We start from the raw sequence: 11,521 nt of genomic DNA, 5'->3' as shown, positions 1-11,521 counted from the left end.
ATTAGAAGCGATTTTTTTCCACAAATGATAGGACTGAAATTTCGCGCGCTCAGGAACGGCGAAATGACAAGTGATATAAAAAGAACGATATTCATAGGAGCACTTATATCACTTGTCATTTCGCCGTTCCTGAGCGCGCGAAATTTCAGCCCTATCATTTGTGAAAAATAATCGCTTCTAATTTAAAAACTATTATAGCCTCGACACTTTTGTATTAGGATTTTCGTCTGGAAATGTTCTAAGGAATCTGTCATTAAGAGGACCTCCGGTGGTTTTAGGTCACCCTGTATAATAGAATGGTTCAACATAGGGCTAAAATTTCGACTCGGGCCGAGAATCGCACGATTAAGTCAGACACGACTTTCAATATCTAGACGTGATCCGCGACTTGGAATTGATTTCAAAGCCAGCGAGAAAGAGTCAAGTCACTCAGGGGAGGAACATCGTATTGAAATAACAAAAGGCGAACTTGCGTTATTTCTATTTTAAATTATAATGTAAGCGTTTGCAGCAAAGTGTATGGAACTCCGTTTCTCCCCGATGAAAGTTTACGCAGTATAAATATAAACTCGCAAATCGATCACCTCGCCGCGCACCAGTTTCGATTTTTCGCTCCTTTTTGCTGACAATCTCACATTTCTCCTTCTACGTATATTTGCTTTAGTTCTTCTTTTAATGGCACGCAGCAGAGGAAACTGCGTGAAGACGCTTATTTGAACTTTGTCGCGATCGTATGTAAATCGCGCATTTACGTCGAGAGATAAAGCTGCTGCGATAAAGCTATCGATTATTGCAAAATCACTTCACAAATCCCAATATTTAGCAGTCATTAGAATAGCGACTGGTTTGATTTTAGGGAAATGCAGATAAAGATGAACAGATCGCGCGTACCTTTCTATCGCGGAAAAATTCGGCGAGTAAAATTATTGGGATTCTCGCGTCGACGTGCCGCATAGTTGCGCTAACGGATTTCCGAACCGTAAATACTCTTTGTCCGGTTTTACCAAAATGTTAGAGGTTACTTGCTATAAACGTTGGAGCAGCTTTCTATTAGAAGTTCGTATTTTTATTCAGTCGTCTGTGTTGAATGTAAGAGGATTTACGTCGAAATTCGAACGTTCGTTTCTATGAACTTTTTTGTTATCGTTATCACCCGCGTCTACACTAGGCTGTATTAACTTTAACAACGCCAGTGTTTTCTTGGCCGTATCTGGCATTTTTGATAATGCAGAAAATTTCTTGCGAAAAATATTACCTCAGCCAGGGTTTGAACCCGGACCTCCCTGCACTCTAGGCGAGCGCCTCACCAATTCGACCACTGAGGCATGCGGTAATATTTGTCGCAATAACACTATTAACTTTATTTCGTCGTGCAAAATTCGTCGGGTTATATTTATTTTCTATTATCTACAGTAATATTTTCTTACGTCTCTATGAAAAGAAGAGCGCGTGGTTTAAGACGAAGCGACTTGAAAATCAACGCAAAAAATGCACACAATTATTATCACTCTTATATTGTTGAAACATTTTCACTAAAATAGTTTAAATTTGTGAATAAATTACGTGTACGTACCCGAAAAAGTGTTACAATCCAGATACGGCTAGTTGAGTACACGGTTAATAGAAAAGCCGCGTATGTAGATCGAAAGACAAACAGCCGGAAAAAGATCCGGGTCTGCTGCCGGTCCCATATTTGTTTTTGCAACGCTGATTCAACGTTTCAGACGCGATTTTCGCCGGAATCAGCGGTTTATCCGCGATGGCCTCGCAAAAGGGAAATCACACCGAGCCTTTTCGATCGCCGTCGAGGGAAACGCGCGAGTTTGCATCTTCTGTTTTTCTCTTTTCGATTTCCCCACGGCCTCCTTTGCTCCTTCTTCCTCTCATTTAGCGCATCCCGCCGTTGCGCGAAACGAGTTTGCGGACGTCGATCACACCGCGAAAGCATCTCCAGGAGCTCGCAGACTGCACGAGGAGAGGAAACCGCGATATTTCGCGCGCGGTTACATTTTTATCGTCGTTCGCGGCAATTTCCGCGTACCGATATGAAATTGAGCTTTTGTTAAGTTCTCTCACCTTCGTGAAAATCGTGAGGACGCGCCTGGTTTAGTTGGCCGATAAAATTTTGCACTCCCGCACTATTGGCAACCCATTTCGCCGTTTCGAAAAGTGGGCGCGTCTAATGCGAGGAATATAAAAATTACTGAAGATGGAGAATTAACTTAAAAGTTAATTTCTGAAGCAGTCCAATTCAAAGTTGATCGATTAGGCAATAAATGTACATTTATCTTTATATTTTTTAGAAATATTTTATTATATTATACCAGAAATTTAACAAGTGGACTAAAAAATATCTCGAAGATTATGCGTGTTCGAAAACAGTTTGTAACGTTTTAATTTTATGGCCAGAAAGAGGCATTGCAATCAAGCTTTACGTCAACTTTAAACACATATTAAACACATACACCCAGAAGAAAGTTTCTTTAAAATAAAACAAATTTTCTTTGAATTTCGACCTTACTAGGCTTTTATTTAATTTCAAAGAAGTGATTTCTTAACCAAAATTTTATTTGATCGACGCTGGAATCTCTAAGAGAATTCATGTCTATTTCTTTAAATCTAGCAAATGTTTTAGTAGTAATGAATAAAAATTTAGTAGATTCAAAGGACCGTGATTTTAACGTGCCACATTTATTTAATTTAAATAATCTAATAATTTTAAGCTTTCTCTCTCTCTCTCTCTCAATCGACCATAACCGGCAAAGTGTTTTTAACACAGAAAAGTTATGGCGAAAAATATTACCTTCTGAACCTGGACTTCCCTACTCTCTAGACGGGCGTCTCACCATGTTCATGCCTCGGCGGTCGAATTTTCTGTGTTAAAATCACATTGCCAGTTGTGGTCGATTGAAAGCTTAATTATTGTTAGTCATGTACTGGCGTCAAATAATTCTTGATGTTAAATAAATCTTTCATTTCTGGGTGTACTTGTGATTTGGTAGAAAATGTTTTACTAAGTACATGTTATATAATTTACTTACGAGAAAGCGATGTTATTACAGGATCAGGTAGCGGAAAACATAATAGAGACAGTCGCGTCCCTTCCAAATAATCCCCCGTAAGAAGCTTCGCGGAGATCTTAAACAAATTGTAATTCGCGCAATTGTACGGCGCGCCGTGAATATTAAACCGTTCGAGGCAAGAAGATCCCGCGCGGCGCGAGATTCGCGGAAGTCACAGCTGCATCCGCGGATGGCACGTATGTAACTCCGCCGGGAAAAGTTGGACGCGGAGCATCGGGGTGGCGCGAAGACGAGGAATTTTCCCCGTGATCCGAGAAGTTAACTTCGCTCGTACTTTCCGCCTCGCTTTGATAAATCGGCCCGGGAAATGTAATTCCGCATACGCGGTCGCGATATTCGCAATGTTCGCATTTTTTTGGCGGCACTTTACGGCGGGTTCCACGTGAGAGCTTACTGGAGAGAAATGGTATATTCCGACCAAACTTGGAGTTACGGCACCGAAACTAATGTTTTTGTTGGTAAAAGTTCGGGAGCAAGTGAAAATTTAAATTATATATATCTCTCTCTCTTTTGCCCCTCATTTGTTAAACGTGCCACAATGCGGGAATCGTTATACTATCTTTAACTCTCTATTACTTAAAAATGTCGTGCACTAGCGACTCATCAAATTTTTGAACCGCATTTGCTATCTGATCCGAATTTGGTCACCTCACCCCATTGTATAACACAAAATAAGGGGAAATGACGGTTGTTCTATCAATACGATTGTTCTAAATTATTCGTACTTTCTCTCTGGAGCACAGTGTCGCGTAGAAGCGAGCGTGTACGGCGCGGGGCGCGGTGCGAAATTGGGAATTTTTAACATTCCCGAACAATTTCCGATGCCTACGGAGAATCGTCATTAATCCGATTTTTGCCGGCAATCCGATTAAAAAACCCGGCATCAACCGGGGCACTCTGATGCGATTTGCGAAACGCGGCCGTAAAGCTCGACGTCGCGAATGTACGCTCGAACGACGACGGTAAATCGCAGACAATTAATACGCTCTCCCACACGTCCGGCCCGCGTTTTTCACAATATTGTCTGGAGCACTTTAACGCGACAGATTCGTTTACGGCGCGAGTGAGAAAGGCGGCACGAAAGCCCGCGCTGCGCGACGGTAGAAACCGCGATTAATTATTTTCGCGAGTAAACTTGCTTTTTAATTGCATATTGTCGTGCAATCAGGTGAATTATTTTCCCCACGAAACTGTCACGCCTCGTCTGCGCGTTCTGCTCGAAACATACATGTACCCATCTCTCCCTCTCTCTCTCTCTCTCTTTTTTTCATTTTGTATATTGAGCATCAAATTCCTAGGTCGGTGGCGGATATGCAGCTCGATACGGGCCGCCGAAAGAGTCATTTCATGTGCCACCGCGAGCTTCTCGCGTATTACAGCTGACATCGATATTTTGATACCAGCTTTACTGCTAATTCGCCCACCTCTAAAACCAGCCGACTCATGGCCGCACGTATAAATAGTCGCAATGTTTCGCCTTTTCCCTCGTAGCGTTCGCCACGATACGCATGCCGCACATGTCGTTTTAATACGTTCGCTGCGGGGCCTCTTATCTCGATTTCCCGTCGTGATGTAACGCAGAATTTTACGGCCGTGCGCGATACGCTATAAAATTGGGTACCGTAATCCGGCGGCGAACAATTGATACGCCTCGATTTGCGCGTAGCTTTACGAGTTCGATTAATCAGCGTCGTCGAATGCATTAAAAGTGAGAGCCCGAGGAGACGTCTGGATGCAACAAACGTTTAATAATTTTAATCTCCCACGTTAAATCAAACGTTTCATCGAGGGGTAAACCGCTGAGGGCATTGCAAATTTCTGGCATTACTAGGCTGAGAAAAATGCTTTGATTGTGTCAACAAGACGTGTATGAGAGAACGTATTTTGGTTAAACCAAACAGAATTTCTAGTTTCACGATAGAGCTCGATACTTCATAACCAGAAGTTTGACTTCACCACGCATCTGGTAAATCTTAAAAGAATTCCGACTCGTCCATTTGTTAACAGACGACTGGTTGAATCTACCAGATTTCGAATTAACGCAACCAGATTTTTTTTCAATGTAGGCATTTTTTCGGCATTAGTGGGTGTTGTTCAGCCTTGCTGGGGCATTATAAAGAATCAAGAAGATGAAAAAGATAATGTTAAATTAGTAGACGCAAGGAAGGGCAATAAGAGCCAGACGCTAGATGTTAGGTGCGGGAATAATAAATTCTATATAGATTTGAACAACTTGTGCGATCCTTATCAATGATATATAACAATTATTGAGTGTTGAGAGGACAAAAAATTTTAAAGAGATCATATTTATTATAGAGAAAGGAATATTTTAATCTTAAATGAAAAATTCTAAAATCTAGAATCGTCTTTTGTCGAATATCGTGGTGCTAAAACTTCGTGCGTTGTAGGATGGAAGAAAAATTTATTCCAAACGCAAGAATATAAACTTACATTTATACAAGTTACTCTTGTCTCACTACAGTAAGTCAATCTTTTTTAATTCGATAGACGAGAATAAGAATGATTGATTTAATTTTGATATTGTCTTATTTTTATACTAAATGAGGTTGTGAGAAATATAAATGAGTCAAGAATAATATTTTTTGTCACGGTAACATAAATCCTTTCTGAGGATGTGGTGTACATGATTTTGGTCAGCGGTTTGCCCCTCGCGTTTCACCAATCATTATTTCCAATTCTATAATTTCATCGTTTCCCCGGGGAAGACTATTTTTGCCCGGACGCTTTCCGCACAGGGACGTAAAATAATCGGCGCAAAAGGGCCGTTAACGAATTATCAAAGAGTACAAACACAGTTACCTTAACTTCGACTAATTCGATTAAAGGGCCATCGATTAATGCGCAATGTAATAATATTTCGTTGTACCATTGCGTCAAGATTATATACCGCGCTCGTAACAGAAATATTAATGAAACATCTTGTCACCTCGTATAAATAGCTCAGATGCTTTCTCCCGTTTACGCCGTTCGTCTCGCGTTTCCCAAATTCAATTCCGTAAATGTCTCAAAGCAGATCGACGCAATAGTGTTTCTAGCACGTTACCACGGGTGTCGCATTGACGATAATTTACGAGTAGACGCCATCGCGCGAGAATAATTACGGAACGTCCCGACAACCACGAGACGAAACGCAGCCTGCGCCGCGAATTCAGTTTTATTTATTAACGTTTATTTTATCGTGTAAAACGTCACAATTTATTTCGTTTCATCACGCGCGCGCGGAATCGCGGGGTTTCGCGAAAATGTTTGGGGGAAACGGGTCGCGGCTTAATTAATATCTGGAAACGCGGGCGATCAATTTTGAATAAATCAACGTTGGAACGAACGACATGAGGGATCAGCGGAAATGCAAAATTTAAGAGACGCATACATTATCGCGGAGGTAAAGGAACGCATACATTACCGGTGCACGGCCGGCGGTTTAAGTCGACGGTGAAAAACACCGGCAAAACGTGACGAAAATTTCGGCGTACGTACAAAAGCCAGATCGTTTCCGCCCCGGCACCTTTCCCAATCTCTATCGTGGGAGCGCTTTAATGCCAATTATATGCAAATTCGACCGCAACCACCCGCGAGCAGCGGGTTTAATTACAGGTTGTTCGTTTGATTTTGAACTTTAGTGTGCGGCCCTTTCGCGGAAAGTCGTTCAACATTCGTACAAGTACCTTATTTTGCGCTCAATTACGCTCCTTTGCGCTCGAACGTCGCGTGAAATGATAGAATTACGCGATTGCAGAAGAAATCGCGAAGATACCTACGACGTATCGCTCGGCAATGGCGATCGTAAAATATGTTTACAGAGAGGATCGCGAAAGTGACAATCAAATGACGCGAAGAAAGGAATTTTAAACACTTGTAAAATTTACGTAATACGCAGTTCGTACAATTCGTGCAGTTTCAGAACTTCGACATGTCTAAGCTTGACACGCATAACGAGAGCAATAAGGAATAGAGAATTAAACGTGAGGAATTAGGAATATAACGGAATTGAATTTCAATCTATGGAAAGCCACACGTGCGTTCACAACGAAGGAATCCCCAATTCCTGGCTTTCCATACGTCGAAATTTAATTCCCTATTTCTAATTCCTTGCGTTTAATCTCTCGTTCCTTATTCCTCTCGTCGTGCCCGTGCCTTAAGGGGACGCTGGAGTGATTCTGCACCTTTCGCACTTTCTGCATCTAGAACTGTCAATCCATGAGAGTATTTGTGCAATACGCAAATTATGTGGCTTTTGTGTGCAGACCGACAGTGTTCCACTGATCGAATTTTGCAATTTTATAAAGCCACTTTCAAATTGCTCATGAATAAAAAATCGAAAATTTCAAATACCACCTTCTTTTTCTTTAGACTTCTGAACCGAGTGTTTTGAAGTATGAAAATGTTCTGCTATGCGGTCCGCAACTTATGTTATATAGAATAAAATCAACATTTTATTCTGTAAATTTTAACAGATAAATTTTGTTACTAATAATATAGAAGATGTGTATTGTGTCAGATTAAAAACTAAGTACACAATAATTTTACATTTGAGGTAATGCAATTAACACAAGAGCAATATGTTAAATTAACACATGAATGTGTTAAACGTTTAACAGAAAAAATTTTACTGGCATTTTTTTTTACAAGAAACAAATTTTCCACCTGTGTATAGGTTTCGGTAAAAAAAGATGACTTTATCCCCGAATGTTTAAGCAGAAAAATAATAAGCGGAAATTTCGAAAAAATTGAGATACGACCTTGCGAAAGAGATCAGTCGGTCTTCATTAAAGACCTCGCGTAACGACCGGAGGGTTAACAACTTTCGATCTTCCGGATACGATGCGGACTTGAGACGGATCGGGAATGGACGAACTGAAAAATCCGAGAAAATCAAGCGGGTAGTAACTATCTACGGAGAGATAATCCCGGCTCCGCGACCTGCCGCGCGTATAAATTGCAACTATAAAAAGCCGCGCCGCGATTAGAAGCCGCAAGAAACGAGCGACGGAGACGCGCGGCGAATCCTATCAGGATAATTTACGTTCATGGCTTGGGGGAATCAATATCACGCGGTTCGCGCAGTAAAATCCATCTTATCGCGTAGCAAAAGGAGAGGAGGATATTGTGCGCGCAGGTACTAAACGTTATCTTATATATTATTCTTACTTTATTGCCGCGAGTAGGTACACGCGGCAAAGTAGTTTCGTCGCGCGCGAGCTGAAATCGACGTCGCGATGAAGCCTCCCCCGTCGGCGAGGCAAGATTTCAAAATCCGCGAGGTCGTCGCTGTGTCCGTGCGCTACAAAACTGTCAACGCGCGTCGCGCGACGTCGGGGAGCTTCCGGGTGAGACCCCGGCGTCGAACAGCCGGCCGGAAGTGCTCGGGGAAAACCTCGTATCTCCGCCCGTAACAAGGCCGGACCGCGTAGCCGCGCTGCTCCTCGCGCAAACAAGGCCATTAATTTTCAGACCGGAAATTGGCGGGTCAATAATTTGCCGCCCGGGCCCGATAGATTTTCATTTTCCGTCGCACAGGCGCGTCTTCGGCAACGAATGCACGATTGATTCGGGCACCGGGACAAGCGCCGCGCTCGTCCGCTGGAACACCCGGACGCGCCCGTTGCTGCCAGTGGTAAATATCAGGGCGGCGGTACGACGCCGTTTGTTCCCATTTCTCTCCGCCTTTATCGGCCCGGCCATACCGGACTGGTCGTTTCGGTAATGTGTGATTTACGGCGGCGGATACGCCGCACACATGGCATTCCTCCGCCGTGGAAGTCACGTCCCGCCGGCGCATTGTTCCGATCCGGTACGAGTCCGCTGAAAAAGCGTTGCATCGTTTCCTGTCAATGATGCAGACGCGCGCTGCAGAGAATGAGACTGTCCGCCGTTCTTTTATTTCTCTCTCTTCCCCTCCCTCTCATGTATGTTTTCCTGTATATTTTCTCTTGTATATCGGACGGGCGGAAAAATAATGAAGAAACTCTTTCTCTCTCTCTCTCTCTCTCTCTCTGGATGTAGAGTTGAAGCGACGTGGCAGCGACGATTTTAAACTGATTTCAGTGAAACTGTGTGCTACAGTTAAAATTTCTTTACGAAAAGGTCACCTCTTTCGGAAACGGTGACTTTGTCAAAAATTCTGTTCCGCGAACCTTTCAGAGAGAAAGAGAGAGAGAGAGAGAGGAAATCAAAATCAGAATCAGAATCATTGTTTACAGGATTGGAAAAGTTACACTTTATAAAAGTATCTAGTTACAGTTACAGTTTTTTCGCTAAAAATGCAACTAGTTACAGTTACAAGTTACCAATTCTGAAAAGTAACGCGTTACAGTTACAGTTACTCAAAAAATAACGAATCGTTACTTTACAGTTACTTTCTTGTAATAAGAATATCAAATCTGCATTTGCAAGGCCTAATGCGATCTGTGGAGGTTGAAAAAATATATAAAGTAACTTTTAATGTAACTATTGAATTAGTTACTAGTTATCGAAAAAATGTAACTGAGTTAAGTTACAGTTAGAAACGGAGAGAATGTAATGAAGTTAAGTTAGAGTTTTACCAAAAAAAGTAACTGTAGCTGTAACTTACAAGTAACGAGTTACTTCCCAACCCAGATTACTTATTACACGCTCTGGGACAAATCCCCGTGAGAGCAAAAAGTTACAATAAAAAGTATAGCTGTGAGTGCGAACGCAATTTATAAATGTGTATAAAAATATGCGAGTGTAGAGTATAAGAATTATATAAAATGGGGTTTCTGGAAGAGAAATTAAAATTACCTAACACGATGAGCAGGACAGTTCCGCAGGATAATTCCGCATAACAATTCAGTAGACAAATAACAAAGATATTTGACAACCTAATACTAAAATGGCCAAACACTTGTTTGTCGTTGTCGTACTGTCCCAGACCTCAGATGCTCCGGTAGCTTACGCCTAAATTCTGCAATTTTTTCCACCTCTCGCAGTTTGCGATGGACGACTATGCCACAATTCCGCGGCAAAACTGCGGAACGACCGTTCATAAAATTCGGTTCGGCATTGCGGTAGGACCAATTTCTCCCCATGTGCTCTGGTGCCTCTATACGTCCTGTTACTCCTAAACTCAAAATTGCTGAGAGGGAGAGAGGGGAGGGGGGAGGGGATGACCGATTCCGTTGTACATTCGCGTTACGAGTTCACTTCTTTAGATTTACGATTCGATTGTTAGTCGCTGAGAGAATACCGTTGTTCGATACAATGACCGGTCAACGAGTTTGCGATGCAAAAATGACGATGCGCTCGTTGCACGCGACGTTCCGTCTAGGACTGCAATTTCCCAACAGTTTCGTTTAACTTTCGTGCACAATCCGGCGCCCCTCCGCGCACGTCAGGAACATCCCGCCGTCATTCTGCACGCGGGTTTTTCATTTCTACGACTAGCCCGGAGGCTGCACTCGTTCCTGGACGATTATTAATTCGCGTCGCAGTCTCGACTGTTCGCCGCGATTATATCGTGGGACGAAAGAGACGGTCCTTTTACCTAAATATTTCTCGTAATTCGTTTATTCGGAGTGTATCGCTGAATATTTATCACGCATACCCTGTTTATTACATTTTGTAGTTTCGAATTTGAATGCAATTAACCCGTCTCGTGCGTGGCGCGGTGTTTCCGTTGCCAGCCAATTTTAGGGGAATTTGCATTATAATTATGATCGGTTCTACGTTGTTTCTTTTTGAACCTATTCTCGGGCCATTCTTCTCCCGTCCGTCCGATAACACGTCACATTTATTCCACCGAAGTCATTCGTATACGTTACTTTCATTACAACGTGATCATCAATCGTTCTTTCGAAATGAGAACGAGAGAGGTCTTCTTGTTATCTACTTGGCGAAAAGAGCCAACTAAAAGTCTTGAGAAATGAATAGGATAATTAGATTCAATTCGAGTTTGTGTGTGAATTTTTCTCCGAGCTTTCGCGCTTTTCACAATAGATTCATTATCGTATCTTCGCAATTTTCTTGGCAGGATTTTGCAATCCGATTCACATACCGCGAGACACTCACGATACAATTTTGTACGTAATCTATGTGAAATTTCATATCTGGAGAATAAGAAAGGAAGAAGAATGTTAATGTATTATTAAAGAGGAAAAAACATGTTGAAGTCGCAACTGAAAAAGGCAGAGCGATAGGAAACGAAGCAGAATGAGATGTGAGAAAGCTAAGGCAAAATAAAATTGCACACGGAGAGGATTTTCTTTTACAATTTAATCAAGTAATCGTGGGTCGACATGGCATTTTCAAGAACTTTGAGAGTTTTTTGACATCTTAATAGTAAAATGTATACCAAGTATAATTACTAGTGAAAAGTATGGTAAAATTTCAAGAAACTCTCATAACATTCTTCGAAATGCCGCCTTGTCCCACGATTTTACTAGTAAAACGTATACTAA

General features: G+C 42.0%; 1 protein-coding gene across 3 annotated transcripts in view; it reads left to right on the top strand.

Moving 5' to 3' along the window:
- The window catches only part of LOC105562120 (transient receptor potential-gamma protein), a 96,062-nt gene that overhangs the window by 22,813 nt on the left and 61,728 nt on the right, over window positions 1-11,521 (top strand). The window contains exon 1 of one of the 3 annotated variants that reach the window (XM_012012675.1): window positions 8,200-8,220. The exons of 1 other annotated variant lie outside the window; for it this stretch is intronic. The gene's annotated coding sequence lies outside the window, so the exon portion shown is untranslated. Of the gene's footprint in view, window positions 1-8,199; window positions 8,221-8,345; window positions 8,719-11,521 lie in introns of those variants that run through there. One more of the 3 variants, XM_012012673.1, reaches the window with a different exon arrangement.

Source organism: Vollenhovia emeryi, unplaced genomic scaffold (assembly GCF_000949405.1).
Source record: "Vollenhovia emeryi isolate VEMERY1.0 unplaced genomic scaffold, V.emery_V1.0 DF939194.1, whole genome shotgun sequence".
Taxonomy (NCBI): domain Eukaryota; kingdom Metazoa; phylum Arthropoda; class Insecta; order Hymenoptera; family Formicidae; genus Vollenhovia; species Vollenhovia emeryi.
Note: the sequence above shows the minus strand (reverse complement) of the source record. Positions and strands in the feature narration are given on the sequence as shown.